Source organism: Gobius niger, assembly GCF_951799975.1.
Source record: "Gobius niger genome assembly, chromosome: 1".
NCBI classification, from domain to species: domain Eukaryota; kingdom Metazoa; phylum Chordata; class Actinopteri; order Gobiiformes; family Gobiidae; genus Gobius; species Gobius niger.
In genome coordinates, this window is record NC_136852.1 from 3,564,771 (window position 1) to 3,589,649 (window position 24,879).

At 39.4% G+C, this 24,879-nt stretch overlaps 1 protein-coding gene across 1 annotated transcript in view; it reads right to left on the bottom strand.

The window, feature by feature from the left end:
- The window catches only part of nectin3a (nectin cell adhesion molecule 3a), a 129,651-nt gene that overhangs the window by 66,323 nt on the left and 38,449 nt on the right, over window positions 1-24,879 (bottom strand). The window lies entirely within an intron of this gene.

The window sequence follows — 24,879 nt, forward strand, 5'->3', positions numbered from 1 at the left end:
CCCCCACCATTTACAAATGTATTTGATCTGAAACAACCAAGTCACTTCCTTTAATCCTGTCCCTGGACCAACGTGCGGCCATTTTATCAGTGTTTCAGACGCTCTGTAGTGAAATGACTCCAGTGACGATGCGGCTTCACAAACGTGTTGTCTTTAAAGAGGACGCGCTGGAGTTTCTGCTTCCATGGAGTTTTTTTAAACACAAACTCCATGGCTTATTAAGAGGTTTTATTTTTGAGGGCAGACGAGGAATATTTAAAACAGAAATAAGTATTTTAAAAGGGGGGGTATTATGCAAAATCGACTTTTTCAAGCTTTCCATCATGTTATTCTGTCATTCCCTCATTAAAAACATGCCTGAAGTGTTGCCTTGGCACATTCACATATTTTTGAGTAATCTGTAAAAACTCTGATGGCGGCCATTTTAGGGATAGGTTTGCCTGAGTCCTCCTAGGAACACCCCCACCTCCTGGAGACGCCTCCGAGCTTTGGTCACCAGCCGAGTAACCAACCACTGCTCCTCAGCAGAACCCCCTCCCCACTGATGCCACAGACAGCGTGTGGAGGGGGCGTGTCTAAAGGCTCAGAGGTTCTTAAAGAGACAGAGGCCTATTTCAAGACATTCACTACAGCCATTTTGAGAGAGACATTTTATACAAGGCAGTTATTCTAATTTACTGCATTTACAGACCAACAGAAGGTTTGTCATCATTGTAGTGTGATATAGACTGGTGCTATGTGATTGAAAAAAGCATAACACCCCCTCTTTAACAGACTCCAGTGTGTTTCCGTTTAGTTTCAGATGGAAAATATTGAAAAAAATAGTTCCCTATAGGCTCGCGACCCACTTTTGAGTCCCGACCCACCAGTTGAGAATCACTGTTTTAGGTAACACTTTACATTACGGGCCGGTAAGTCCATGGTACTTATAGTGGTAATTACAAGTAATGACAGTGGTACTTATTGTGGTACTAAAAGTGGTAATTACTAGTAATTGGGGTTAGGGTTTGGGAGTCGTAGAGTTATCACTATATCTCTCATTACTAAGAGATACAGGGGTAACTCTTAGTAATGAAGGTTGTACTTCTATTTACTATGGTACTTATTGGTAATTCAAGGCAGTGTTAATTTTGACAACATATTTTATTTTAGTTTTAGTCTTAGTCTTTAGACTAAAATGTAATTTAATTTTAGTCAAGATTTAGTCAAAAAAAACTTTTCAATTTTAGTCTAGTTTTAGTCGACTAAAATTGCATGTCAATTTAGTCGACTAAAATGAAGACTAATTTAGTCGGCTTATATTTATAATATTCATTATATTCATATTTAATCGTGGTCCTCGACTTCATGGAGCTGCTCCACATGAATAAAGCTCAGACCTGTTCATTTGGCAGTGAATTTAAATTATATGAGGCGCTCTCAGACTGTCAATAGAAGTTTGGATGATTTTAGTCTCTCCTTTTCATTTTTATTTAGTCTTATTTTAGTCGACTAAAATATCTGGACATTTTAGTCATAGTTTTAGTCTCATGAGAAAGTTTTAATTTAGTTTTAGTCCTATTTTAGTCGACAAAAATATCACTTTGACTAAAATTAAGACTAAATATTTTAGTCGACGAAATTTACACTGATTCAAGGATACTACAGCAGCAATTCATAGGTAGTAAATGTGGTACTTCTACACACAGAAGTAATTTCTAGGATTGTGTGACTATAAAACAACAAAAAACAGCATTAGGGAAAACAAGAAGCACAACCTTCATTACTAAGAGTTACCACTGTTCCTAGAAGTACATACCTTGTAATTCTCACTATAGTATCCTTTAAGTACCACAATAAGTACCTAGAATCACCACTGTAAGTACCACCATAAGCACCACTGTAAGTACTACAATAATTACCTAGAAGTACTACTATTATAACTAGCATTTACCACTGTAAGTACCACAATAAGTATCTAGAATTACCACTGTAAGTACCAAAGACTTACCGGCCCGTAATGTAAAGTGTTACCCTGTTTTACATTATATGACCAAGTGTACTTCAACATATATTATTTGATCCCTTATTTGCATAATAATGTTTCTCAAAATCATATTGGGGGCCAGGGGTTCTGTGCTGGAGTTGCCTACCCCTGGTTTAGATCATAGCATTGTGCGACACCGTTCTGCAGTGATACTTTGTGGTTACCTTCCCACTTTAGGGGGACTTGCATTTGCTCTGCGGTGCCTCATCCATCATAACGCCCCGGCACTCCACTCCGCGTCGCTGCATTAACGGCCGTAATAGCTGCAGACATGTTTTTTCCTGAGGTTTTTTTTTTTCCCCGTCTCTTTTGGCTCTTAATGGGCAACATGCAGCCCGCCACAGGACGCTCAGACCGCGGCCCTCGCTAATCATCACAGCAGCTCCGCGCAGCCGGAGAGGAAGAGCTGGACGGAGATGAAACAAAGCCGGCGCTGATGCTTTTATAAGCCTCTTAATGCGACTGGAAGCTCAGCGCGGGGTCCGAGCAGCTCCTCCAACACCACGCCGGGTCTTAGCCTCAACTCCAGTGAAAGGAAGTCATGTGAAATGGAGGGAAATCATTACGGTTTCAAAACTAAACTGTGTAAAAGAGAGGTTTATACATGAACACGACCCAGACCAAGAAACGGTCAGATCTGAGGAAAGATGCAGGTGTTTAAGGTGCTTTGAATGGGCCGAGATCAACTTTAAAAAGAAAGAAGACATTTGAAAGCTAAGACCTACAAAACAAATTGATCTTTTTTTCTTCATCATCAGATTTTTTTTTCATCACTTTTTGTCACTTTTTCGTCAAATTTTTTGATTTTTTTTGGTCCATTTTTTTGTCACTTTTTTGTCACTTATTTGTCAAATTATTTGCATTTTTTTGTCAAATTCTTATCACTTTTTTGTCAAGTTTTTGTCACTTTTTCATCAATTTTTTCTCATTTTTTCGTCAAATTTTGTAATTTTTTTGTACATTTTTTGTACATTTTTTCTCACTTTTTCGTCAAATTTTTCGATTTTTTTGGTCCATTTTTTTTGTCACTTATTCGTCAAATCATTCAAATTTTTTGGTCAAATTCTCATCACATTTTCGTCCATTTTTACGTCAAATTTTTCTCCCTTTTTTTTGTCAAATTTTGTCATTTTTTTGTACATTTTTTGTACATTTTTTGTCACTTGTTCGTCAATTTTTTCTCACTTTTTTCACATTTTCATCCTTGTTTTCGTCTCAGTTTTGTTGCTATTTTCACACTTTTTTTCCAGAAGCTTTTGGATTGGGGTAAAGCTGGAGAGAATGTGCTCGGTTCAGGTGGGAGTCAAGAGGTTAAGCTACTGACAGGAAGTGACATAAAAAGAGGTAGAGATACAACGTAGTCGGCACGGCAACAGTTTAAAGTGGTTTGCCTCTAACCGTCAGTGTCCAATAAGGAAGTGAAACGATAAACATCACAAAAATGTTCAAACTAAAGAAAACTGGGCAAACTTTTAAGAAAATGTTAAATATAATTGTGTATTATATATGTGTATTAACAAAAATTGTGTCTAATGTGTCATTTGCACTTTAAGCTTCTCAATTACAAAGGAAACATGAACAAAATATGTCTTTCTTTTTTATCTTTCAACAAATTGTGTCTTGGACCAATAAAAACAATCCCTGATCCTTATTGCCTTCTGTAAAAACATAACCACAACAATCCCAATGAAGATCTTGTGATAGGGCAAAGTCTCCGTCAGCAATACTTTTATGATACTAATCCCACATCATTCATTCACTAGAGGCAAAAACAGGAAGATAATGTTCTCACATGCCACAAGGAAATATTTGTTTGAGCAAAACCAGAAGTTGTTATCATTAATTTGAGCAGGAACAACTAAGGATAATTACTACTGCACATCCCCCTCCATGAACCACCACCGGGTTTGAGCGCCCGAATGATCCTGGAGCTCTGTTGTCGGGGCTTCGTGCCCCTGGAAGAGTCTCCCATGGCTCCTTAAAGGGATATTTCAGGATTTTTGACATAGGACCTCATTTCCTAGTTATCCAGAGTGTTGCTGATTTCTGGAGATATATTTTTTTGTAATTCATGCAGTTCTTATATTTGAAGAGTTACGTGACGCTAGGCTAGTGCAAGGCTAGCGCATTTCTATGGTATCAGCTAGCCTGCATTAAAAACATTGTGACCCGCAGTGTTAATTTCGTCGACTAAAATATTTAGTCTTAATTTTAGTCAAAGTGTTATTTTTGACGACTAAAATTGGACTAAAACTAAATTCAAAGTTTCTCATGAGACTAAAACTTTGACTAAAATGTCCAGATATTCTAGTTGACTAAAATAAGACTAAATAAAAATGAAAAAAAGGAGAGACTAAAATCCTCCAAACTTCTATTGACCGTCTGAAAGAGCCTCAGATCATGTAAAGTCTCTGCCAAAGGATCAGCTCTGAGCTTTGTTCATGTGGAGCAGCTCCATGAAGCAGAGGAACAAGATTAAATATGATTATAATGAATATTGTCAATGCAAAGTCGACTAAATTAGTCTTAAATTTAGACGACTAAATTGACATGCAATTTTAGTCGACTAAAGCTAGACTAAAATTGAAAAGCTTTTTATGACTAAATCTCGACTAAAATTAAATTACATTTTAGTCAAAAGACTAAGACTTAAACTAAAATAAAATATGTTGTCAAAGTTAACACTGGTGACCCGCTCCACAGAGCACCTGAGGCAAATCACTTATAACACCAGACTAACCATATAAATGTCTGTGTCCATAGAATCATTTTTGGAATATAACTGACCTTGCATCACATGAATGATTTCATTTTGAGGGACTATTTTCTAGCAGGTCACTCCGCCGCCACGTAGCTTATACAACCACGAAGCTGCTCAAATATAAGTTATTTTAAATGCAAAATGGTTAAAATTACTCTATGGACACAGACATTTATATGGTTAGTCTGGTGTTATAAGTGATTTGCCTCAGGTGCTCTGTGGAGCGGGTCACACTGTTTTTAATGCAGGCTAGCTGATACCATAGACATGCGCTAGCCTTGCACTAGCCTAGCGCCACGAAACTCTTAAAACATAAGAACTGCTTGAATGACAAAAAAAATATCTCCAGAAATCAGCAACACACTGGATAACAAGGAAATGAGGCCCTATGTCAAAAATCCTGAAATATCCCTTTAAGAGAGACCAACAGGCCCAGTTCGAACCATGAGGCCGTCCTTCTGTGGACCCACCACCTGCAGGAGGCGCCATAGGGGCAAGTACAATGTGATTTATGACCCGGAAACGGACAAGTGGAAGAAAATGGATGGATAATTGGATGGACAACTGTGTATGGCCAGAGCAACAACTCATTTGAAAGCTAAGACCTAAAAAACTGAAGACTTTTCCTCTCATTGTCGTTTATGTGAAGCATTGCCGTGTTTTCATAGTTTTATGTCTTGATTTGAACATTTTTGTTGCTTTTTCATCACTTTTCAGTCGTGTTTTTGTCGCGATTTTATTGTGTCATTGTTGCTTTTCTCTATTGTGATGATTTTTCAAGAAGGTTTCACATTTGGGTAAAGCCAAGCTGTAGAAAACGTGCTCGGTTCCGGTGGGGTTTAAAAGATTAATAGATATAATAGATCTGTAACATCTCGTTTGCAAGAAAAGATAAGACTTTATTGATCTCACACTGGAGAAAAGAGACCATTCACTTTTTCACTCACTGCAGATACTTTGAGGAAAGTCTCTTGGTATCGGTTGATATCGGCTTCAAAAAATGGAATATGAATACTGGGTAAGTCCAGGCCATGAAGTCTAGTTTCACTAAGTTATTCTGTCGTAGTAACTGAACGCTCACGTGCTCTGTGATCAAACGGGTTTCCTCAGTTTCCTGAAGAAGCTCCAGCAGGAATGACGTCGGCTCCTGGATCATTCTTAATTACATACAAGGACGAGCAGCTCGACGGAAAGCGATGCAATATGTCGGGATTACTAACCAGAAATAAATCCTTAATTACACGTTAGGCTTCGGAACCGCCAACGAGAGTCAGCGACAGAGGGCGGGGCCACGTCTTCAACGCCACATTAACCTCTTACCACCCGCCAAAACCAAACGCATTCTCTCCTCTTTGCCATTGTCGTCCCTTTCCCTTATGTGTTTTTGTCACTTTTTTATTACTTTTCAGCTGGTTTTTGTCTTTTTTTTCTGGATTTTTGTAACTTTTTCTCTGGATTTTTGTCTTTTTTCTGCTGGATTTTTGTCACTTTTTTGCAGGATTTTTGTCACTTTTTTGCAGGATTTTTGTCACTTTGTACTGGATTTTTGTCATTTTTATTGCAGGATTTTTGTCACTTTTTTACTGGATTTTTGTCACTTTTTTACTGGATTTTTGTCACTTTTTTACTGGATTTTTGTCATTTTTCTGCTGGATTTTTGTCACTTTTTTCTGCTAGATTTTTGTCATTTTTCTGCTGGATTTTCGTCACCTTTTTGCTGGATTTTTGCCTTTTTTCTGCTGGATTTTTGTCACTTTTTTTGCTGGATTTTTGTCCTTTTTGCTGGATTTTTGCCTTCTTTTTGCTTTTTTTTGTGCCCTTTTTTGTTTGTCTTTTTTGCTGGGTTTTTGCCAATTTTTTTGCTGCCCTTTTGTCACCTTTTTGTTGAGTTTTTGTCATTTTTGACGCTTTTTTTGGTCACTTTTTTGCGCTTTTTTGTGGTGTTTACATCCTCATTTTCTTTTTTTCTTTATCGCTGTTTTGAGGAAGCCTTTAGATTTGGAGAATTTGGAGAAAACATGTTCAGGTGGGAGTTAAGAGGTTAAGATTTACCACACTGGTCAGGCGTTACTCGCTCACTCGTACTCTCGCCGCGTTCAAAGTGGAATTCATTCAGGTTTGGGTTTGTAGTAAACTTCCACTTTGTAGCTGTGTGCGGGGCAGCCTGTAAAAGTGGCTGGTATTTTGGGCCGTTGGCATGAGAGCGAGCGGTGCGCCGCAGTAACGCTCTCTCCGGGGCGGGGGAGGAGTGTCGGGCTCCGCTGGGTCCCCTGTAATTTCACTGATTGCGCACATACACTAGAGCTTTCACTCGCCCCCCAAAATAAGGCCGAGTGTGTGAGCGAGGGCGCGGGACGGGGCAGGGACGGGGCAGGGACGGGGCAGGGACGGGGCAGGGACGGGGCAGGGATGGGGCAGGGACGGGGCAGGGGCGGGGCAGAGGCGGGAGCGGAGTTTCAATAAGACGCCGGGGTTTCCTGTTGTTTTTTTCTCTTCTTGTTGCAGACAAAACGTGAGGAATGTACAACTTGTTTGGCTGAAACTGACCCGGCTTTGTGTGGCTCCTCAGGGCGAACACGAAACAAGGAAAAGAACACTGTTAACCCCCACTTCAGCTTTGCCCAAATCTAAAAGCCAAAAGCGGACCGACCTTCTTGGTAGGTCATTGTAAAACCACATTTGAAAGCGAAGACCTGCAAAAGTGATGTTTTGCCTCGTGTGTCCATGCGTCGTCGGCACTTTTTTGTTGAGTTTTGGTCAAGTTTTGGTCAAGTTTTAGTCAAGTTTTGGTCAAGTTTTGGTCAAGTTTTGGTCAAGTTTTGGTCACTTTGTTGTCATCATTTGGTCAAGTTTTGGTCAAGTTTTGGTCAAGTTTTGGTCAAGTTTTGGTCACTTTGTTGTCATCGTTTGGTCAAGTTTAAGTCACTTTGTTGTCATCGTTTGGTCAAGTTTTGGTCAAGTTTAAGTCACTTTGTTGTCATCGTTTGGTCAAGTTTTGGTCAAGTTTAAGTCACTTTGTTGTCATCGTTTGGTCAAGTTTTGGTCAAGTTTAAGTCACTTTGTTGTCATCGTTTGGTCAAGTTTTGGTCAAGTTTTTGTCACTTTGTTGTCATCGTTTGGTCAAGTTTTGGTCAAGTTTTGGTCAAGTTTTGGTCACTTTGTTGTCATCGTTTGGTCAAGTTTTGGTCAAGTTTAAGTCAAGTTTTGGTGAAGTTTTGGTGAAGTTTTTGTCACTTTGTTGTCATCTTTTGGTCAAGTTTTCGTCAAGTTTTTGTCACTTTGTTGTCACGTTTTGGTCAAGTTTTGGTCAAGCTTTGGTCACGTTTTTGTCACTTTGTTGTCACGTTTTGGTCAAGTTTTGGTCAAGCTTTGGTCACGTTTTTGTCACTTTGTTGTCACGTTTTGGTCAAGTTTTGGACAAGCTTTCGTCACGTTTTTGTCACTTTGTTGTCACGTTTTGGTCAAGTTTTGGTCAAGCTTTGGTCACGTTTTTGTCACTTTGTTGTCACGTTTTGGTCAAGTTTTGGACAAGCTTTCGTCACGTTTTTGTCACTTTGTTGTCACGTTTTGGTCAAGTTTTGGTCAAGCTTTGGTCACGTTTTTGTCACTTTGTTGTCACGTTTTGGTCAAGTTTTGGACAAGCTTTCGTCACGTTTTTGTCACTTTGCTGTCACGTTTTGGTCAAGTTTTGGTCAAGCTTTGGTCACGTTTTTGTCACTTTGTTGTCATCTTTTGGTCAAGTTTTCGTCAAGTTTTTGTCACTTTGTTGTCACGTTTTGGTCAAGTTTTGGTCAAGCTTTGGTCACGTTTTTGTCACTTTGTTGTCACGTTTTGGTCAAGTTTTGGTCAAGCTTTGGTCACGTTTTTGTCACTTTGTTGTCACGTTTTGGTCAAGTTTTGGACAAGCTTTCGTCACGTTTTTGTCACTTTGTTGTCACGTTTTGGTCAAGTTTTGGTCAAGCTTTGGTCACGTTTTTGTCACTTTGTTGTCACGTTTTGGTCAAGTTTTGGACAAGCTTTCGTCACGTTTTTGTCACTTTGTTGTCACGTTTTGGTCAAGTTTTGGTCAAGCTTTGGTCACGTTTTTGTCACTTTGTTGTCACGTTTTGGTCAAGTTTTGGACAAGCTTTCGTCACGTTTTTGTCACTTTGCTGTCACGTTTTGGTCAAGTTTTGGTCAAGCTTTGGTCACGTTTTTGTCACTTTGTTGTCATCTTTTGGTCAAGTTTTCGTCAAGTTTTTGTCACTTTGTTGTCACGTTTTGGTCAAGTTTTGGTCAAGCTTTGGTCACGTTTTTGTCACTTTGTTGTCACGTTTTGGTCAAGTTTTGGTCAAGCTTTGGTCACGTTTTTGTCACTTTGTTGTCACGTTTTGGTCAAGTTTTGGACAAGCTTTCGTCACGTTTTTGTCACTTTGTTGTCACGTTTTGGTCAAGTTTTGGTCAAGCTTTGGTCACGTTTTTGTCACTTTGTTGTCACGTTTTGGTCAAGTTTTGGACAAGCTTTCGTCACGTTTTTGTCACTTTGTTGTCACGTTTTGGTCAAGTTTTGGTCAAGCTTTGGTCACGTTTTTGTCACTTTGTTGTCACGTTTTGGTCAAGTTTTGGACAAGCTTTCGTCACGTTTTTGTCACTTTGCTGTCACGTTTTGGTCAAGTTTTGGTCAAGCTTTGGTCACGTTTTTGTCACTTTGTTGTCATCTTTTGGTCAAGTTTTCGTCAAGTTTTTGTCACTTTGTTGTTACGTTTTGGTCAAGTTTGGTCAAGCTTTGGTCACGTTTTTGTCACTTTGTTGTCATCTTTTGGTCAAGTTTTCGTCAAGTTTTTGTCACTTTGTTGTCACGTTTTGGTCAAGTTTTGGTCAAGCTTTGGACAAGTTTTTGTCACTTTATTGTCACGTTTTCAACACGTTTTCCTCAAGCTTTTGTCACAAGTATTGCATTAATTTTCCACCAAGATCTTGCATTGATGACGGGAGAATGTGACCGCTGTGCAAAGCCTTCTCCGGCACATCCCAAAGATTCTCAATGGGGGTTTCGATCTGGACTCTATGGCCCCATCTCATGCTCCTGATCCACTCTTTCACAACATTACCCTAACCCTATTGTCATCTTGGAATAACCTTGTCCAAACTGATCAGAAGATTTTTCCTGGTGTCGCTGCCTTGTTGTACATCTGCACTTTCACTTAAATAAAAATTGGACAGAGAAACTTTTACTTTTGCCCAGTAGTGTCTGTGCTTTAACTCAGGTAATAAAGTCCAGTTCTTTGAGCACCTCTGTGTACGACTGAGAGCTCATGTGATTTCCTCCAGCAGCAGTGACCTGCGAGTGCCCTCCTCCAACAATAAAAGCAGGATCTTTTATAAAAGAGTCGAGTGTCTGTGTTCAGTGATGAACTGGAAACACGGCGTCACACGACTGATGGGCGAATCAACAGTAAAAGCTTTTCCGTACACAGCTCCCATTCACGCTGAAGACTCCGCTCCTTCGCTGTTTACGTTTCCCGGGGCGGGCGGGTGAAACATGCACATGGAAAGCCCTTATTAGTTGGCGGTGGTTCGAAAATAGGCGCTGGCTGTAAAAACAGGCTCTTTGTGGCGCTGCGTCTCTGCGGGGGAGGGCGGGGTCAGAGGTTTTCCACTCGGTCGCGCTCGGTTCTGGGCCCACAGCTGTTTGTTGTCACCTTCATTCAGCCGCTCGTTCTGCAGGTGGCGAGTCCACTCAGGAGCACGGAGTCATGAAATGAAGCCGGAGCGGGAGGGGCGGCTCCAGTTTGGGGACGTTTCCATTCGGGAGTTTGTTGTTATTGCGTTTTGATTTCAATTTTCTGTACCAAGAATCGCATGCTTTTCAGAATATGCTAATAAAGGTCTAAGGCGGCACAATATAGCACCAAATGATTGTTGACCTTTTAACCCCGACCTAAGATAAGATAAGATGAGCTTTTATTGATCTCAAAACAGACAATAATTTAAAAAAAATAGTATTGGCAGTGCTGCTGCAAGTGGTTGATAAAGTGACACAGATACAGAGATTATTGCACGTAGTTTTGCAAAGGAGTTATTGCACATGCTACTTTAGTCTTGTTGTACAGTCCGACATAGGGCTGAAATGACTAATCGACGACTAATCGATTATTGAAATAGTCGAGAACTATTTTAGTTATCGATTAATCGTTTTCTGGTTCACACAGACTCAAATAGAGGAAAAATGACATGAAAATGTAGTGTTTTTGATGAAATCCTACTTAGTTTTTCATAGTAAGGGTCCGTAGTGTTTTGTACATTGTAAATTTCATAAATATCTGTCTTTGTCTCATCCAATCAGAAGCAGAATTAGCGCCAAGAGCCTCAAACAAACATTCACTTTAAGTTTCCTCCATCAACATGTCCTCAAGCGGCGCCACTTTAGCTTTATGTGATAATTTTTTGGAGTAAAAATCAAATTTTCCTACACCAGTCACAGCCAAGCAATTAATCGATTAATCGTAAAAATATTCGAGAGATTAATCGATGACAAAATAATCGTTAGTTGCAGCCCTAGTCTGACAGCAGTGGGGATGAAGGACCTGCTCCTTCTTGCACTGAGGGTGTCTCAGTCTGCCACTGAAAGAGCTGCTCAGCTCCTCTACAGTCCTGTGCAGTGAGTGGGAGGTGTTGTCCATGATGGAGGTGAGCTTGGTTAACACCCTCCTGTCCCTCACCTCCTCCACAGAGTCCAGGGGGCAGCCCAGGACGGAGCTGGCCCTCCTGGTCTTGTCCCGCTCTGTGCGGCCCGGGGCCCAGCACACGGCAGCGCAGTGGAGAGCAGAGGCCACCACAGAGTCATATAAAGTCCTGAGCAGAGGTCGGGTTAACACACAGCAGAGCGTCAAGTTAAATGCTTTTAATGCAATTTTGATGATGCCATAAAAGAAATTGGTGCATACTTAATTTCTCAAGATTGTTAAACTGTCAAATCTATCTGTCAAACAAAGGGGACATATCCAGCAAAATCGACTTTTCTGAGCTTTCAACTATGTTACAACACCGTTCCATTGTCTAAGACCTTCAGTATTTCATGCAGTTTTGAGTTAATCCTGTTTAATTTAGCTGTTTCTTCTTCTACAGTGTCAGCGCCTCGTCCTGTAGTTCCTGGATACACTCGCGTCATTAAAATCCCAAACTCCACATTTTTAAAGCTTGCAATCCAACATTATAGCTGTTCTGAGCCGTTCTGCTCAGTGTGTTAATCAGGCCGTGCTGAAATGGTAAACCACGGTGTAAATCGAAACTGAAAGAGGAGCCCCTGGCAAAAGGTTCCCATTTTTTGCTATTAACCTCTTAACTCTCGCCTGAACCGAGAGGATCTTTTTCCTCACGTCATCAGATTTTTTTTTCATCATTTTTTGTTGGGTGTTCAACTCATTTTTGTCACTTTATTGTCATTTTTAGGTCATTTTCTGCCAAATTTTTGTAATTTTTTGGGTCAATTTTTTGTCATTTTTTGTCACATTTTTGTCATTTTTTCATCCATTTATTAATCATTTTTTTTGTCATTTTTAGTCACATTTTTGGTCAATTTCTTTCATATTTTTGTCATTCTTTCATAATTTTTTTATAAATTTTTTGTCATTTTTTCGTAAATTTTTTGTCAATTTCTTGTGACATTTTTGTGACGTATTTGTCATTTTTCATCATTTTTTTTTAATCAAATTTTTGTCATTTTTTGTCACATTTTTTCATCAATTTTTTATTAAATTTTTGTCCTTTTTTAGTCACATTTTTGTAATTTTTTGGTCAATTTTTTTCACATTTTTGTCATTTTTTCGTACATTTTTTATACATTTTTTGTCACTTTTTCATCAATTTTTTGTCACTTTTTTGTCACATTTCCATAATGTTTTTCGTCTCAGTTTTGTCGCTATTTCCACAGCTTTTTTCCAGAAGCTTTTGGTCTGGGGTAAAGCCAAACTGGAGAAAATGTGCTCGGTTCAGGTGGGAGTTAAGGGGCTAAATCCAGACATAAAGCCTGTTTGTTCCCTAACCATTACAAGGTCTTCTGTAACATCTTTATACCGAGTCCTGCAGCTCCCGGTCACCCCCCTCCTCCTCCTCGCTGACCTATATCTAAAAGTAAAGTTACGGCAGCAGCGTGGGGGGAGATCATCTGTTTCCAGGCCGGCACCGCTGAACTGCCGCGTCTGGCATGCGTGACATTGTTTTGATGTTTGCGCACACGTGTCTCGCAACTGCTCCCGTACGTTTACCCCCCCCGTCCCGTCCCGTCCGCATACGCCGACGTCAATGTGTCAGCTTTCAGCCTCCTGTCAAAGCAACGGACGGGGGGGGGGAAACTTTAGCCCCGGCCGCAATGCGTTCTGTTTATTTTACAGCGAGCGTTTGGGAGAGAGGGAGGGAGGGGGAGCTAAAGTGCGCTACTCCACCCTGAGCATTATGGGAGGGAAGACAGATGGCCTCTGCATGGGACACCTACGCAGCCCCCTCCAAAAAAGCCAAGGAAGGGAGGGGATGAGTTGGCACGGGGCAGGCGGAGGGAGCACTGGCAGAACCGGCGCAGCATGAAATCAGATGTAAAACAGTGCAGATGGACGAGGAGGAAGGAGCGGCGTCTTAAACAAAGCTGTTAGGAGATCGCCGGAGTCGGTTATCAATCTCAACGCAGGGCGGGGGGGGGGGGAATGAAGCTGCGACGTTTTATTTAGCGCTCCGCAGGGCCCGCGTTCTCCGGTAGATCACTCCGCGGGACGTTTATCGGCGGCGCTCGACTCGGCGTGACGGCTCGAGGGCGGAAAAACAGAACGAAAATGAAGGGAATGCTGGTAAATCAAAGTTAGAGCCACACAGGGCAACACTAGATTACATCATACCTGAACGCCTAAAAAGAACTTCTCTACACGGGCGAAACTTCGCAGGGAGCGCGACATCACCAGGTCATCTCCATGGAAACGTTGCTGTGGTGTCGACGTTGACCGATATTGACCAAAAATAAATCTTTATTATGTTTACTACTAGCTGAGACCCGGCCTTCGGCCGGGCCTCGCTAGTTTCCACATTTGATAGTCTGAGATTATGAGTTATTACAAAGAAATGTCCAACCGGTCACACAGTTCAGCTGTAGACCAGTGGTTCCCAACCCATTCCAAAAACTATGGCCACTTCAAATGTTTAAAATAATTAATGCTAAAAATAATGTCAAACAAACTGCAATTTGAGTGTTTGATGCACCCGTACTCCTGTCTTATAAACTGCAACGACAATATGTTCGCGAAAAGGGAATAGAATTCAAGAGACAGTGGAAGAAGTATGGATAAATATTAGGGGTTCAGCTCTAACGGTTTGGGTGACGGTGCGGGACCCGTGGTTTGGTGCGTGACGGTAGTGTACAATGTAAAAAAAAATAAGTTGGTTTTGAAATGAAATAGCCTAATGATCGTTGTTAGACAGTATTCATAACCTAACAATAAAATTGGCAATGCGTTCAAAGCTGCCTTAGAATAAAATGTACCTCAGGGCTCACAATACGTGAAAGCAAATGACACACATCGCCCAGTTTCGATGCGCGCGCGCACACATACGCGCGCGCACACGCACGCGCACACGCACGCACACACTGCCCTGTTTTGATGCACGCGCGCACACATACACGCACCGACGCACACACAAACGCGCGCACGCGCACACACACACATCGCCCTGTGTGGATGCGCGCACACGCACGGCAGTCAGATCTCGTGCATTCGCGTTGTTGTGACGGCGGGTTGTCCTCGGACAGCAGCACCGCGGTCCATATGGACCCGTGGTCAATGCCCTCGGGCGGCGGGACCGCAACGTGGGGGCCGGCACCACGCACAAACTCACTACTGTCGCCAGGCTTCCTGATGTTCCCAAACGGTCTCCCATCCCAGTCCTAACCAGGCCCTTCCCTGCTTAGCTTCGGAGGAACGGTCTCCCATCCCAGTCCTAACCAGGCCCGTCCCTGCTTAGCTTCAAAGTCGGTATGGGAAATAAACATGGCGGCGCCCAGGCGGCGGCCATTGAGATAGCGTTTTCTATAATAGATGTTAAAAAATTATGCAAAATATTTTCTTTGGACACTTAACCTCTTAACTCCCACCTGAACGGATCCCATTTTCTCCAGTTTGGCTTTACCCTAATCAAAAAGCTACTTGGGGAAAAAGCACCAAAACAGCCACAAAAAATGAGAAGAAAACAAGGATGTAAACGCAACAAAAATGTGACAAAAACTCATCAAAAATGTGACAAAAAATCAACCAAAAAATGCCAAAAATTCAACAAACTGTGACAAAAATTCAACAAAAATGTGACAAAAATTCAACAAAAAATGACAAAAATTCAACAAAAATTCAACAAAAATGTGACAAAAATTCAACAAAAATGTGACAAAAATTCAACAAAAAATGACAAAAATTCAACAAAAATTCAACAAAAATGTGACAAAAATTCAATAAAAAATGTGACAAAAATTCAACAACAAAAAATGACAAAAATTCAACAAAAAATGACAAAAACTCAACTAAAGAATTACAAAAATTTAACAAAAATGTGACAAAAACTCAACTAAAGAATTACAAAAATTCAAAAAATGAGAAGGAAACAAGGATGTAAACGCAACAAAAATGTGACAAAAAATCAACCAAAAAACAAAACACAAATGTGACAAAAATTCAACAAAAATGTGACAAAAATTCAACAAAAAATGACAAAAATTCAACAAAAATGTGACAAAAACTCAACTAAAGAATTACAAAAATTCAAAAAATGAGAAGGAAACAAGGATGTAAACGCAACAAAAATGTGACAAAAATTCAACAAAAAATGACAAAAATTCAACAAAAATGTGACAAAAACTCAACTAAAGAATTACAAAAATTCAAAAAATGAGAAGGAAACAAGGATGTAAACGCAACAAAAATGTGACACAAATCAACCAAAAACAAAACACAAATGTGACAAAAATTCAACAAAAATGTGACAAAAATTCAACAAAAAATGACAAAAATTCAACAAAAAAATGGCAAAAATTCAACAAAAATGTGACAAAAATTCAACAAAAATGTGACAAAAATATGACAAAAAATGACAAAAATATGACAAAAAATCAATAAAAAATGTGACAAAAATTCAACAAAAATGTGACAAAAATTCAACAAAAAATGTGACAAAAATTCAACAAAAATGTGACAAAAATTCAACAAAAATGTGACAAAAATTCAACAAAAATGTGACAAAAATTCAACTAAAGAATTACAAAAATTCAACAAAAATGTGACAAAAACTCAGCAAAACTGTGACAAAAATTCAACCAAAAAGTGACAAAAAAATCAACAAAAATGTGGGTCTTAGCTTTCAAATGAGGTGTTACACAGACATAACGACATAACGGCCGAAGAGGACAGAATGCATTTGGTTCAGGCGGGTGGTAAGAGGTTAAAAGTTAAAACCAGCTCCCTCTGAAGTATCTATAAACATGAATGTCCTGAATAAATCCGCCTCATGCCCCTGACACAGCCCCCTCTGCTGCCACTGTTCAACACTGACACATTTCACAGTTTAGAAGCTTCAAACACAGGATTATAGACGACATTTGGAAAAACCCATATGGCTCGACCTCCACTGCCATGTTTGGACCAACTCAATAAAGTCTCATCTTATCTTCGAGGGTCTGCACATTCTTCTAAACAGATCCATCAGTGCTCAGACTTGCCACTCTTCTGACTTCACATGTACAACCCCTGCTCCACATCGCCGCCGAGCACATAATGATCTGTTATCGGACACTTCCAGTTTGTTATTTCTGCTGGATGCCTTGTTTCCCTCCGCACTCCCCGCCTGCTTAGCGATACCGCAGATTTTCCTGACGTGTGTGGGACGGGAAGCCCTGACCCGGTTCGACGTGGGACCGGCCTTCGCTCTCGAAAACGCATCCCCCCCCCCCCGAGGAAACCCGAGGAAAGAGTGAACTCATGGGACGGCAATGCTGGCCCTTTGAAACACACGGTCTGTATTTGTTGCTCTCCCTGCTGACATCACTTAATTGCGACAAGCTGTCCTCCGAGCGAAAATCAAAACCTTCCTCTTCGCCCCGGCAACCGGCTCAAACATCCAACAAGGGCGGCGGGACGAGCCAAGAACCTCTCCACCTACGAGAGTCCGAGCAAACCTCCCAGGAGCGCTTTGTTTCTTGGAGGGAAGCTTTAACTGCACATGACACACACGCAGAACATGATTAAGACGCTGTTACACTTTTACCTCATGTTCCCTGGTGGTTTGACCTTTCTTTATGCATGTTTTACCTCATCGAACACGGGCTGAGTCCCAGTTCTGTCCTTAGGATATGGAGCTCTCCTGGTGGTCAAAGTTTTCACACCACTTCATCACAGTTTAAACCTGTCAAGTAGCGCCAGGTTTAGATCGAGACCCAATTAGTCAAAAAGGTGCAAAATAGAGTAGAAATGATGTCTTAAACTGGGAGTAAAACCATGTCTAAAAGCAGAATTGCACTGTTTTCTCAAAATTTTCTCTAGTTTGGCTTTACCCAAATCTAAAAGCTTCTTGAAAAAGCGACGAAAACGAGGATGAAAACGTGACAAAAAAGCGACTATTGTTTCTTCTAGAAACGGTGTTACTTCGGGTCCGAATTGCCGTCATGCACAAGCTTAATATAGAAGATGCAGTTAAAAAATAAAATGAAAAAATAATAATCACGATTATTCAACAGTCAAAAATCCATTAAAAAAAATACAAAAATCCAGTAAAAAAGTGACAAAAATCCATAAAAAAAAAAAAAGACAAAAATCCAGCAAAAAAGTGACAAAAATCCAGCAGAAAAAGACAAAAATCCAGCAAAAAAGTGACAAAAATCCATTAAAAAAAAGACAAAAATCCAGCAAAAAAGTGACAAAAATCCAGCAAAAAAGTGACAAAAATCCATTAAAAAAAGACAAAAATCCAGCAAAAAAGTGACAAAAATCCATTAAAAAAAAAGACAAAAATCCAGTAAAAAAGTGACAAAAATCCAGCAAAAAAGTGACAAAAATCCATTAAAAAAAAAGACAAAAATCCAGCAAAAAAGTGACAAAAATCCAGCAGAAAAAGACAAAAATCCATCAAAAAAGTGACAAAAATCCAGCAGAAAAAGACAAAAATCCATCAAAAAAGTGACAAAAATCCATTAAAAAAAAGACAAAAATCCAGTAAAAAAGTGACAAAAATCCATTAAGAAAAAGACAAAAATCCAGCAAAAAAGTGACAAAAATCCAGCAAAAAAGTGACAAAAATCCATTAAAAAAAAGACAAAAATCCAGTAAAAAAGTGACAAAAATCCATATAAAAAAAAAGACAAAAATCCAGCAAAAAAAGACAAAAATCCATAAAAAAGACAAAAATCCAGCAAAAAAGTGACAAAAATCCAAAAATTAGAAGAAAAAAAATTTGCAAAAAAAAAAATATAAATTTAAAAAAATATATTATAATCGATTTTTGGCGATTATGCAAATTTTGTAATCGTTCACTGTTGTAATCGAAATTGTAATCGAATTTCGATTAATTGCACAGCCCTAGTTACACATATGACCTGAGGTGGCAGTAGTGAGTATAAAATGGCTAACTTGCCTCTAAGCCCCTTTTTAGAGTCCGCTAGGATAAGCCTGCTTAATTATTTTTCCTATATTATTCCTCCTAGCCACCAAACATCGCTGTCGTCGTCCCATCGACCACATTTAGGTCAAAGCCTCGTTAGAAATCATCAATGAATGTACAGACTTTTTGAGATGTCACTTTGTTAGCGTATAACAGTGTCCTCTGAGCTAAAGGCTAACTCACATTCAGTCAAGGTTCAAGTGGCCACTAAACATTATCTTAAAATATGATGATAAAGAAACCACAGAAATAACATAAATGCCATGATAAGGACAAAACATACCTCCCCATACGTTAATATAGTGCCTGTTTTTCCTATTCATTTGTATAGGAATGGAAACGTTCAATTTAAATCAGGTCTGGATTTGAAAATGTTTGCATTTGTAGGAAAAGGCTCAGAGATAAAGGCATTTCTGTGATTTCTCTGGTGCCAAATGTAACCGTGTGAGGTCTATGTCAGCTACAACATCATCCACGTTTGCACATTACGGAAAGTGGTTTTGCAATATATCACAATACATCTTAGTTGTGATATGGTATCGGTAATCATGTAACGCAATACTTTTGATACTCAGCTCAGTTCTTGGGAAAAAAAAATATACAAATGAGTTAACGTCGGTATTGGTTATGCCGGCTTTGGTAGAAACTTTTAAAATGTCTCTGTCATTTGCACTTAGCAACATGTTTTACTAAATGTCAGACTGATGTAATTTATACTGAATTTGTATCATTTGGAAACTCAACCAAAATACTAAAATACTGCAGTTTGTCATGACATCATTAGTGCTTTAGAGCAGTGGTTCCCAACGTTTTTTGTCTTTCGTGCCCCTTTGGCCTTTCAGTGGTCGACCGTGTACCCACTACCTCAAGGGTGTTACAGTTTATTTAGAAAGTAATTACTTAAAAGTGGTATTTGTAAGAAAAAGGACAATCTTGCAATCAAAATAAACCTACAATTCTCCCAAAGCAACACATTTTACTGAAAAAATATAGCTTTTCCTATAAAAAATTATGCTACATTTTCCCCTTTTTTCAATCTGAAATAGTTCCAAGTACCCCTGGTTGGGAAACACTGCTTTAGAATATTGAAATATTGAGGTTTATCAATATCGACTAATGCAATAACCAAACCTCAAGAGGCTGAGGTTTTTGTTTTTCTTCTGTCTCTGGCATTTGAGGATAGAATAGATAAACAGATAAAAGGTTTGAGTTTTCATAAAGCACATTCTAAAGAGTTTAGATAGACTTTATGTGAGTCTATCACAGACTTATTTTAGTCACGTGGCTGTCCCTCAGAGGTACTCGAGGAGAGGCTGAACTCCTCCAAAAGAAGGGCAGCAGTTAGCGCTCGGCTCGGGTACTCTGGTTTCCCCTACCACTAAAACATGTACAATAGGCGAGGATGACTGAATGCATGATGTTGCTCAGAGGGACCGCAGACGTGTGCAGATGTGACAGCGCTTCTCAGTCTAAAAGTAACACGACTTCCTTCACTCATCATTTAAGCAGGTTATGCATTTTACCTCTTAACTCCCGCCTGAACCGAGAGGATCTTTTTCCTCACATCAGATTTTTGTTCCATCATTTTTTTGTTGGGTATTCAACTCATTTTTGAAACTTTTTTGTCATTTTTTCGTCCATTTTTTGTCAATTTTTTTGCCAATTTTTTATCATATTTTTGTCATTTTTTTTGTCACATTTTTGTCATTTTTTTGTCATTTTTTGTCAATTTCTTGTGACATTTTTTTCCACATTTTCATCAATTTTTCGTTACTTTTTGTCAATGTTTTCTCGCTTTTCTGTCACATTTCCATCATTGTTTTCGTCTCAGTTTAGTTGCTATTTTCACAGCTTTTTTCCAGAAGCTTTTGGACTGGGGTAAAGCCAAACTGGAGAAAATGTGCTCGGTTCAGGTGGGAGTTAAGGGGTTAAATGTATCAAAAATCAAAAATCGTAACTCGAATCGTAATCGCAGTATTTATCCGAAAAAATTTATTTTTTTTTGTCAAAATTGTGCAGCCCTGTCTTGTAATATGTATTGTTTCGCCACAAAAGTCTTTAGTATCGGAAACTAGAGACTTCAAACGCTGAACTCCCTGATCCTTCTTCGCCTCCAGGCAGCTTGTAACATTGCGGTTCCGATTTGTAAATATTCACATCAGTAGTGGCCATGATTGTTCCATGATTGCACATGTGTTCAGATTTAAAAACAATAAAACACCGTATACTCCATCTCTGAAGTGTGTCCAAAAGGTGCAATAATGAACGGTGGCCAAAAAACATCCAGGACAGGCTTGTGTAAAGACATTTCTCCACTGGTACAACTATGATTAATGTTTACCACAGGCATTCTCCCATTATCTCCATGCTTCTTGAACAATCCCTGCTCTTCCTGTAGTTTAACCTCTTACCACCCGCCTAAACCAAATGCATTCTGTCCTCTTTGGCTATTATATAGGCCTGTGTAACACCTCATTTCAAAGCTAAGACCCACAAACTGATCTTTTTCCTCGCGTTGTTGCTGTGTTGTGTCACCTTTTGTATGTTTTTTCGTTCTTTCTTTTTTTCCATTTTTTGTCACATTTTTGTTAAGTTTTTGTGACATTTTTGTTAAATTTCTGTCATATTTTTGTCACATTTTTGTTGAGTTTTTGTCACATTTTTGTTGATTTTTTGTTGAATTTTTGTCACATTTTTGTTGAGTTTTTGTCACATTTTTGTTGAGTTTTTGTCACATTTTTGTTGAATTTTTGTCACATTTTTGTTGAATTTTTGTTGAATTTTTGTTGAGTTTTTGTTGAATTTTTGTTGAATTTTTGTCACATTTTTGTCACATTTTTGTAGAATTTTTGTTGAATTTTTGTTGAGTTTTTGTGACATTTTAGTTGAATTTTTGTTGAATTTTTGTTGAGTTTTTGTCACATTTTTGTTGAATTTTTGTCACATTTTTGTTGAATTTTTGTTGAATTTTTGTTGAATTTTTGTTGAATTTTTGTCACATTTTTGTTGAGTTTTTGTCACATTTTTGTTGAGTTTTTGTCACATTTTTGTTGAATTTTTGTCACATTTTTGTTGAATTTTTGTCACATTTTTGTTGAATTTTTGTCACATTTTTGTTGAGTTTTTGTCACATTTTTGTCACATTTTTGTTGAATTTTTGTTGAATTTTTGTCACATTTTTGTTGAATTTTTGTCACATTTTTGTTGAATTTTTGTCACATTTTTGTTGATTTTTTGTCACATTTTTGTTACATTTTTGTCACATTTTTGTCACATTTTTGTCACATTTTTGTAATTTTTTCGTAAATTTTTGTCAATTTCTTGTGACATTTTTGCCACTTTTTCATCAATTTTTTGTCAGTTTTTTGTCAATGTTTTCTCCCTTTTTTGTCACATTTCCATCATTGTTTTCGTCTCAGTTTTATTGCTATTTTCACAGCTTTTTTTCCAGAAGCTTTTGGACTGGGGTAAAGCCAAACAGGTGGGAGGTAAGGGGTTAAGGGGAGACCAGTCGTTTACGAAATTGTCCAAAGTTCCATCCAGTGCATTTTTGTCACATTTTTGTTGAATTTTTGTCACATTTTTGTTGAATTTTGGTTGAATTTTTGTCACATTTTTGTCACATTTTTGTCACATTTTTTTTGAGTTTTTGTCACATTTTTGTTGAATTTTTGTTGAATTTTTGTCACATTTTTGTTGAGTTTTTGTCACATTTTTGTTGAATTTTTGTCACATTTTTGTTGAATATTTGTCACATTTTTGTTGAATTTTTGTCACATCTTTGTTGAATTTTTGTCACATTTTTGTTGAGTTTTTGTCACATTTTTGTCACATTTTTGTTGAATTTTTGTCACATTTCCATCATTGTTTTCGTCTCAGTTTTGTCGCTATTTTCACAGCTTTTTTCCAGAAGCTTTTGGACTGGGGTAAAGCCAAACAGGAGGGAGGTAAGGGGTTCAGGGGAGACCAGTCGTTTATGAAATTGTCCAAAGTTCCATCCAGTGCATTATGTAATCTTTTGTATGGTAACAGTGTCAAGAGTTTCTCACGCCAAAGAGATAAAGTAGGAGAGTGTTCTTTAATCCAGACTTGTAGCATGGAGAGTGTTTCTTCTATTAGTGATCGCAACTGCAATCTCAAGTCAGAAAAAAGTCGTCTTTCCGAAAAATTTCCCAGCCCTGATGTCGACCCCAAACTTTCTCGGGACTGATCCGAAGACCTCACAGGAGAAAAATGCAGACACAGGATCCGCGCAGGGGAGAAAACGTGGTTCAGGACTCAGCCAAGGAGGAAACTTTCAGCCTTTTCGACGTCTGTGCCGGAGCCAGGACGAATGAGGACACTGCGGAGCTGAAACCCGATCGACGAGACAAGGACTCAAACAATATGTGCGGCGCAGACAAACATCACCAACACAGTGTAACTTCAGGAGGTCATTGTTGGGGGGGAAACGTTGTGGTTAAGGCCTCTCTTGCTCCAACTATTAATATCAGGTGGAGGGAGTAGCTTTCAATAACGCGACGCTTGAAGATGCGTCAGAAGTAAACAGGCCGAAGGAGGTTTTCCCAGACGGAGGAATGCGCGGTCGATATAAATTCAGTTGGTTCCAATTTACAGCCACGAATCGTAGACAAAGCAAGTTCAGAACAAAAAGAGTTCTATGAAAGGTTTTTTTCTTTCATTCTTTCTTAATCCCTAAATATAAGACATAAGACTGTGTTGTTCGGTTCTTAAAGTGACAGTGTCATATAGGGGTGATGAACTATATCGATTTGGCGATATCGTCACGCGATTCCCGTATCGATCCTTTCTTTCTTTCTTTTTCTTTCCTTACTTACTTACTTACTAACTGACAGAGAGATATATAGATGGACGGGTAGATAGATAGAGATATAAAGATGGATGGATGGATGGATGGATGGATGGATGGATGGATGGATGGATGGATGGATGGATGGATGGATGGATGGATGGATGGATGGATGGATGGATGGATGGATGGATGGATGGATGGATGGATGGATGGATGGATGGATGGATGGATGGATGGATGGATGGATGGATAGATAGATAGATAGATAGATAGATAGATAGATAGATAGATAGATAGATAGATAGATAGATAGATAGATAGATAGATAGATAGATAGATAGATAGATGAAGGTGTACTAGCTTAATGATCAGTTGTTTACAAAGTACTAAAAACAAAATTGCATTAAAGCAGTACTAAGTAACTCTTCCCCCTAGAGGCCAAAAGCGCAACTGCAGGTGTAGTAGCAAGTTCCGATTTTTTAACTTATTAATTGTCTTGGAGAGTAAATACTACGCCGACAGAAAAGGCGAAGGGAGAGAGGGTTACTGTGCATCCAATTATACAATAGAAATATTTTTTTTCACTCAAACTTTGCTGTAAATACTGTTTAAAGTGACGTTAGCCCACAGTTAGCTTTGCCCGTTAGCCTGTTAGCTTCTTCTTCGTGATTCCATTAGTGTGTATTGCTTTCTCCGGACCGGTGGCAGTGAAGTTGCAAACATGGTTTTCTGTCCAGAGACACCAGGGGGAGATGAAAGACCCTCCAATCATCCCATAAACACTTGTATTACCCCCACAGGGACTACGGGAAGGATTTATTAAGGTAAACACCTTACTTAGTACTGCTTTAATGATAAGAACTGTAGGAGCTGCAGAAATGGAGGACGAAAACATTTTTAGTCTCGGTAAATGCACGACAAATGCACGTGCTGCCTGAGCTTAAACACAGAAGAATGAACACGGTCACAGCGCAGAGTGGGCGGAGCCTCCATCTGCCTCTGGGCCCGATCTTGTGTGTCAAAACGTAGACTATTCACCTTATTCCGGAGGTTCGCGTGGGCGCCGCCATGAATTGTGCCCGCCCCTTTTCTCCTATGTGTTAACATGGGACTGGAGGAGTCCACATAAAATCAGCCACTACACGAAAACAAAGCCGTTTCTGCAGTGTCGACATGTTGGTGCAAATGAACATTGGCCATTTTACACAAATCAATCGACTAAACATCAGATTTGAGCGGAGAACATTTTCCTTCGCTCTCCGTTAAAATGAACGGGCTTCGCGCTCGGCCGGAAGTGTCTGGGAAAACGAGGTGTCAAGACAACGCAAAAAGTGGCAAAAGTGGGCGGGGCGGAATAAGGTGAATAGCGTAACATTTTGTTCTAAGGAGGAGCGCGTTTTGTGATCCACTCCAGACTTAGCGCATTAAGGAGGAAGCACTGGGGTGGAGACACACTTTATCCACCAACCAGATCCACTCCGCAGTCGGGGGAGTGTGGTGTGAACATGTGCATTTGTTTTGTTTCACGTTCACGCCAAACGGGACGATTCGCACCACAGACGTGAACATTGTTTAGCTCACGATGGGTAAATAAAGTTTATAGTTTGACCTGTGAGAAGC